Source organism: Sapajus apella, unplaced genomic scaffold, assembly GCF_009761245.1.
Source record: "Sapajus apella isolate SASKATOON/1434 unplaced genomic scaffold, GSC_monkey_1.0 scaffold59, whole genome shotgun sequence".
Taxonomy (NCBI): Eukaryota; Metazoa; Chordata; class Mammalia; order Primates; family Cebidae; genus Sapajus; species Sapajus apella.
This window is the reverse complement of record NW_022436999.1, coordinates 269,487-277,811: the sequence shown is the minus strand read 5'-3', so window position 1 is coordinate 277,811 and position 8,325 is coordinate 269,487. Positions and strand designations below refer to the sequence as shown.

At 41.2% G+C, this 8,325-nt stretch overlaps 1 non-coding gene across 1 annotated transcript; it reads right to left on the bottom strand.

Moving 5' to 3' along the window:
• Nucleotides 1–453: 453 nt before the first annotated feature.
• LOC116528747 lies at nt 454–556 on the bottom strand. The gene has a single exon (XR_004259179.1). It is a non-coding gene; the product is annotated as a small nucleolar RNA U13 (small nucleolar RNA).
• Between the last annotated feature and the right edge of the window lie 7,769 nt (nt 557–8,325).

Below are 8,325 nucleotides of genomic sequence, written 5' to 3'. Positions count from 1 at the left end.
TTGACTATAAGTTACCATTGGTTGAATTTTGCCATCAAATAGAATTTAGTGCCCTCAAGTTCACAGTGTTGGGTGAAGTATTATACACAAAGTAATTCAGACAATATCTCAGAATCTTAAATTTTATCAATATCCTATATTACATTATAAACTATTTCAAAAAAAAAATTGTATAAGATGAGCCCAACCAATGAGAAAGGATTCATCATCATAATAAAAACCACACTGAATAGTGCTTCCCAAGTGAGGGCACTGTTCTAAATCACTTTATCGGAATGAGCCTGTGTAAGCCTCTCAACAACTCTTTAGACATACTCTCAAGACCCTCATTTTACTGGCAGGAAATAAAAGGATGACTGTAGACGCAAACTTATAGTAACTGCAGCCTCCACTTAAAACTAGGTCAACGAGTTTGCCAATCTCTAAACTCTAGTCCAAAGCACTTTTTTTTCACGTCAGACGGGTAATATGCCAGCATCATAACAAGGTTTGAGGGAGCACGGCTCACACATGCGCGTGAAAACCCAATCATCACGCTGATGAACTATAAAAGGATTCAAATATCTCTTCTTTCAAGTTCAAAACATAAAAATGAATTTTACTCTCAAATCTAAAATTCGCAACACCAGGTTTATCATATCACACGATGCCATTTTCATTAGCTGTCTGAAAAGCAGAGAAGAAACGTTTTTCTCCAACAAATAAAACCACACATACGTTTGAGGCAGCAGGCAACCATTGGTGCCCCTACTATTGGAGAAGTCTCCTTTTCTTTTTTTTTTTTTTTTGAGACAGAGGGTCTCACTCTGTTACCCAGGCTGCAGCCTCATCCTCCCAGGCTCTAGTGATCTGCCCACCTCAGCCTCCCATGTAGCTGGGACTACGGGCACACACCACCACATCTAGCTAATTTTGTTCATTTTTTGTAGAGACAAAGTCTCACTATGCTGCCCAGGCTAGTCTCAAACTTCTGGACTCAAGGGATCCACCCACCTCAGCATCCCAATGTGCTGGGATTACAGATGTGAGCCACCACTCCCAGCTCCTCCTTTTCCCTTATACTGTTTCTTTTTCCTCTCTTGGACTTTCTGCCACCTCTAAGTTCCCCTCTGGGAAGGGTGAAGAATTTCAAACCAGTTTACCACGGTGCACACCCGCAAGGAAAAAAATAAATACCAAAACATCAAATTTCTACTAAAAGTTTTTTAAAGTTTACCTAAGGCTGGGTGCAGTGGCTCAAGCCTGTAATCCCAGCACTTTGGGAGGCCAACATGGGTGAATCACTTGAGGTCAGAAATCTGAGACAGCCTGGCCAACATAGTGAAACCCCATATCTATTAAAAATACAAAAATTAACTGGGCATGGTGGCAGGCACCTATAATCCCAGCTACTAGGGAAGCTGAGGCAGGAGAATCACTTGAACCCAGGAGGCAGAGGTTGCAGTGAGCTGAGATCACACCACTGCACTCCAGCCTGGGTGACAGAGCGAGACTCCAAGTTTACCTAAAGCAGCAAATGATTCTTCTGACACAGTAAAGCCATCAAAGAGATGGGCAGTAATAAAATATGTGTGACTTTAAACCTTTTCCCAACTGCCCCATAATCTGCAATTGAGGTAATACTTCAGAGCAATAGGTGTTTCCATTGTTCATTCTTTTTCACCCCTTTCTCCAGTTGAGCCCCCTTAAGCCAACAATAAATAAGAATGTATACATTACTGAGGCTTATTGGTATAGAAGTTTGATTTTTTTTATGTTATTTTCAATGTGAAAATAATTTCATCTTTTTCCTGGACATAACAACAATGCACATCTATTATGAAGAATTAGAACAATATGGCTGGGTGTGGTGGCTCATGCCTGTAATCCCAGCACTTTGGGAGGCTGAGGTGAGTGGATCACCTGAGGTCAGGAGTTCAAGACCAGCCTGGCCAACATGGCAAAACCCCATCTCTGCTAAAAATATAAAAAAATGAGCTGGATATGGTGGCATGTGCCTGTAGTTCCAGCTACTTGGGAGGCTGAGGCACGAGAATCACTTAAACCCAGGAGGCGGAGGTTGCAGTGAGCCAAAATAGCGCCACTGCACTCCAGCTGGGGCGACAGAGTGAGACTCTGTCTCAATTTAAAAAAAAAAAGAATTGAAACAATACATAAAGATAGAATCATGAAAATGAAAGTCTCCTAAAATCTCACCATCCTAACCAGTAATAATGAGGGTAGACTTCTTGCAGTGTATTTATGTACACATGTATGTATACACACATGCACACACGCCACAGTTTTACATGGATGGGATCATAGCATATCTGCTGTTTTTGCTATAAACAACTCTTCTCTTTTTCTCTCCTCCAACTTCAACAGCAACCTAGAGTGTATGTGTATATATCTTCCTTTGTAACCATACACGCACACCTATATACATTTTCATATACGCTGACACATATAGAGAGGTTTTCTGTTCTTTTTTTACAATGATGGAATCATATCACATTCATTCTGTATCTAACTTTTCTCACTCACCGGTATCTCTTGGAAATCTCTCTCAGACATCTGGTAAGGCTATTACTCATCCCATTGAATGGCCATATAATATTCTATGGAGTAATATATTTTAATTTTTCAGCCATTCCCTGATTAACGGCCATTCACCGTGTTACCGGTTCTTGGCAACTACAAACAAGGCTGCAATAAACATTCTTGCACACATGTCCGTACAAATACTGTAAGCACTTTTATTTTATGGAATAGATTCCTAGGAGTAGGATTCTGGGGTCAAGGGAAATATGTATTTTTAATTTTAATAGATATTGCCAGACTGTCTTCCCAAAAAAAAGGCCAGAATGCTCTACAGCAACACTAGCCATGGATGGGGCACCTGTCACCCCACAGTCCTGCTGGCAACAGGTAACAGGACTCTTCTTAATTTTTTGCCAGCTTAATGGATAAAAAGGAATATTTCATTATGCATTTATTTGCATTTCTCTGAATCTGGGCCACTGCGTACACTGTGCAGATTGTGCATAGGATGATGGAGCAGAAATCTGGCCCACAGATGGTTTGCAAAGACAGGCATCCTGACCGTGTTGAATGCAGAGGAAGGGGCCCCAATCTTTTCTTGTTTATATGAAGGTAATGCCAGTGGCGCCATCCTGACTACCAAGAAATTTGAACACCTTTTTAAATGGCTGTTGGATATAGTTGGACTTCTGTGAATTTTCTCTCCATATCTGTTGCCCATTTTTCTGTTGGGAAGCAATAGAAAATACCTACTTGTATTATTTAATATTAATCTTGTCAATTTATAGGAGCTGAAAATTGCAAGATTAACTATATGGAAATTAACTCTGACTACTATCTGCATTACAGTTACTATCATTTGCCCAGCAACTTTGTTTATGGTATCACTTATAAAATATTTTTAATGTTTTTAGTCAAATACATTTACCTTTTGTAACTTTCGGTATCCAGTCTTGGTTAAAACTATCTCCTTAATCTCTACAAAATACAGGCTAGGCACAGTGGCTCACCCTTGTAATCCCAGCACTTTGGGAGGCTGAGGCAGGTAGATCACCTGAGATCAGGAGTTCGAGACCAGCCTAGCCAACATGGTGAAGCCCCATCTCTACCCAAAATATAAAAATTAGCTGGGCATGGTGGCAGGCACCTGTAGCCCCAGCTACTCGAGACACTGAGGCAGGAGAATCGCTTGAACCCAGGAGCTGGAGGTTGCAGTGAGCCAAGATCGTGCCACTTCATTCCAGCCTGGGGGACAGAGCAAGACTCTGTCTCAAATATTGTCTTCCTTTCTTTCTTTCTTTGTTTATTGATTTTTTTGACATGGACTGAGATGAGATCCTGTCATTGCACTCCAGCCTGGGTGACAAGAGCGAAACTCCATTATAATATTCTCCTTTGCTGGAGAGGATGTGGAGAAATAGGAATGTTTTCACACTGTTGGTGGGAATGTAACTTAGTTCAACCATTGTGGAAGACAGTGTGGTGATTCCTCAAGGATCTAGAACCAGAAATACCATGTAACCCAGAAATTACAATAATCAAAGGATTATAATGATTTATATTATTTTACTATTTTAATTATTAAATTAATATTATTTTATTACTTAAATTATATTATTTATGTTATTATAATATAACATATTGGGTATACCCAATTATATTTATATTATAAAACCCAAAGGATTATACTATACAATCTACAATATAATCCTTTGGGTTATAATGTAGATTATATGCATTATTATGATACCCAAAGGATTATAAATCATTCTACTATAAAGACACATGCAAACGTATGTTTATTGCAGCATTGTTCACAATAGCAAAGACTTGGAACCAACCCAAATGCCCATCAATGAGAGACTGGATAAAGAAAATGTGGCACATATACACCATGGAATACTATGCAGCCATAAAAAAGATGAGTTCATATCCTTTGCAGGGACTTGGATGAAGCTAGAAACCATCATTCTCAGTGCACTAACACAGGAACAGAAAACAAAACACCATATGTTCTCACTCATAAGTGGGAGTTGAACAATGAGAACACATGGACACAGGGAGGGGAACATCACACACCGGGACCTGTTGGAAGTTGGGGGATAGGAGAGGGATAGCATTAGGAGAAATACCTAATGCTATACAGGCTGATGGGTTCAGCAAACCACCATGGCATGTGTATACCTATGTAACAAACCTGCATGTTCTGCACATGTACCCCAGAACTTAAAGTAAAATAAATAAATTAATTAATTAAATGCATCTTTGGCTTATTAAAATATAATGTAATCAGTACATCTACCTTCCTCCCAGAGAAATACAAACAATTTTTAGAATACTTAACTTTAGGCCAGGCACGGTGGCTCACGGCTGTAATCCCAGCACTTTGGGAGGCCAAGGCGGGTGGATCACATGAGGTCAGGAGTTCGAGACCAGTCTGGCCAACATGGCAAAATCCCATCTCTACTAAAAATACAAAAATTAGCCAGGCGTGGTGGCAACCACCTATAATCCCAGCTACTCCAGAGGCTGAGGCAGTAGAATTGCTTGAACCCAGGAGGTGGAGGTTGCAGTAAGCAGAGATCACATCACTGCACTCCGGCCTGGGAAACAGAGCGAAACTCTACCTCAAAAAAAAAAAAAAAAGAAAAAAAAAGAATATTTACCTTTATGTATCTCCTACCCAACGTATTTTCTGTCATGTATTTTAAAACACTACAGTTGACGTTCTTGTATATTACCCATTCATTTCCCCTTTTCTTTGTTCTCCATTTGTTTATTTGTTCCCTCATTTCTCTCCAACCTTCCATCTGAGATTATTTTCATTCTGCCTGAAAAAAAAAAAAAAAAAGTGCCTTAGAATTTCCTTTAGTGGGTTTGCTGGTAACGAACACTCAGTTTTTCTTTGTCCATTTTGTTTTGTAAAATACCTTTGTCTTCTTTTTGTCTAGATAATTTCATAAATTTGAAATAATTTTAAACATTAATTTTCAAGACTAGAACAAAGAACCCCTTGCTTTCCTGAACCATTTGGAAATAAATTGCCAACATAATGCCCCAACACACTTAAACACTTTAGTCTATAATTCTTTTAAACAAGGACATCCTCCTACATAACCAAAATAAAAACATGAAAATCAGGAAATTAACACTATACATCATGACCTAGAGACTCATTCAAGTTTTGCAAATTGTTCCAATAATATCCTTTGGAAAACAAAATAAACCAATTCAAATGACCTGTTGCATTATCCTGTCTCTTTTTTTTTGGAGGGGGAACAGAGTTTCACTCTTGTTGCCCAGGCGGGAGTGCAATGGCACCATCTCGGCTCAACGCAACCTCCACTTCCTGTGTTCAAGAGATTCTCCTTCCTCAGCCTCCTGAGTAGCTGGGATTACAGACATGTGCCACCACACCCGGCTAATTTTGTATTTTTAGTAGAGATAGGGTTTCTCCATGTTGGTCAGGCTGGTCTCAAACTCCCAACTTCAGGTGATTCACCCGCCTCGGCCTCCCGAAGTGCTGGGATTACAGGTTTGAGCCACTGCACCCGGCCTATCCTGTCTCTTTCATTTCCTTTGATCTGGAATAGTTCTTCACTTTTCTTGTCTCCGTGACCTTTACATTGTTCAAGATTACAGGACAGTTTTTTGTGTGTCTGATGTTTCCTCGTGGTTAGAGTTAGGATATGTGTTTCTGGCAGCAGTACCACAAAAATGACACTGTGTTCTCATTGCCTCCCATCAGATGGTATGCAATGTAGATTTGTGTCATTACTGGTAATATTAACTTTGATCACCTGATTAGGGTGATACCTGCCAGCTTTCTCCACTGTATGTTATTCTTTTTTTTTTTTTTTTTTTTTTTTTTTTGAGGCGGAGTTTTGCTCTTACCCAGGCTAGAGAGCAATGGCACGATCTCGGCTCACCGCAACCTCCGCCTCCTGGGTTCAGGCAATTCTCCTGCCTCAGCCTCCTGAGTAGCTGGGATTACAGGCACACGCCCAGCTAATTTTTTGTATTTTTTAGTAGAGACGGGGTTTCACCATGCTAACCAGGATGGTCTCGATCTCTTGACCTCATGATCCACCCGCCTCGGCCTCCCAAAGTGCTGGGATTACAGGCTTGAGCCACCGCGCCCAGCCCCACTGTATGTTATTCTTTTCCCCTTTGCAGTTAACAAGTATTTTTAGGAGATATTCTGAAATGATGTACATATCCTCACTTTTGCCCTCTAGCCTCAGCATCCATTAATGTTTCTTTGCTGAATTAATTATGATGATAATGATTGCCAAATCATGATTATATTAGTTTATTTATTTTCGAGACAGGGTCTTACTCTGTTAGCCAGGCTGGAATGCACTGGTATAGTCACAGCTCACTGTAGCCTTGACCTCCCAGATTCAAGCAATCCTCCCACCTAAGCCTCCCAAGTACCTGGGACTATAGGCATGTGCCACCCACACCTGGCTAATTTATTCTTTTTTTTTTTTTTTCTTTTTTGGTAGAAACAGGGTTTCACTATGTTGACCAAGTTGGTCTCGATCTCCTGGGCTCAAGCAATCCTCCTGCCTTGGCCTCCAAAGTGGTGGGATTACAGGCATGATCTACCATGCCCGGCCTAAAGAGTGATTTTTTTAATTCCCTTGTTCCTTCTCCATTTATTCATTGACACTCCACTGCAAGAAAATGTTTTTTCTCCTCTCTTCCTTTATTTATTCTTTTTTTTTTTTTTTTTTTTTTTGAGATGGAGTCTCGCTCTGTCACCCAGGCTGGAGTGCAGTGGCCTGATCTCAGCTCATTGCAACCTACACCTCCTGGGTTCAAGCAAGTCTCCTGACTCAGCCTCCCGAGTAACTGGGACTACAGGCAGGTGCCACCACACCCAGCTAATTTTTGTATTTTTAGTAGATACCAGGCTTCACCATGATGGCCATGCTGGTCTCGATTTCTTGACCTGGTGATCCTCTGGCCTTTGCCTCCCAAAGTGCTGGCATTACAGGCATGAGCCACTGTGCCTGGCCTTCCAATCTCGTTTTCAATCTTTCTACATTTGTAGCTCTCTTCTCCAATAGTGAGAATCCCATTTCCCATTGTTCCCAATACGTTTACTCATTGAATCATGTTATGGGCTGAATCATGCCCCCCTCCAAAATTCAGGGAAGCCCTAATCCCCACTACCTGAGAATATGAATGTATTTGGCAATAGGGCCTTTTAAAAGGTGATTCAGGCCAGGGGCAGTTGCTCACACCTGTAACCCCAGCACTTTGAAAGTCAGAGGTGGGCAGATCACTTGAGGCTAGGAGTTTGAGATCAGCCTGGCCAACATGCAAAACCCTGTCTCAACGAAAAATACAAAAATTAGCTGGGTGTGGTAGCACACCTCTGTAGTCCCAGCTACTCAGGAGGCTGAGGCAGGAGAATTGCTTGAACCCAGGCAGCGGAGGTTGTAGTGAGCCGAGATCATGCCAATGCACTCCAGCCTGGGCAACAAAGCAAGACTCTGTCTCAAAAAGTAAATAAAGAAAGATGTGATTCAGTCAAAAGAAGGTCATTGGGCTGGGCCCTAATCCAATTTGACTGGTGTCCTTATACAGAAGAGGAAATGTGGACACAGAGGAACAAGCAGGGATGCTCACATGCAGAGGAAAGGCCATCTACAACCCAAGGAGAGAGGCCTCAGAAGAAACCAAACCTGCCAACACCTTGATCTTGGACTTCTAGCTTCCCAGACTTTGAGAAAGCAAATTTCTGTTGTGTAACGCCACCCAGTCTGTGGTGTTTTATTATTGCAGTCCTATCAA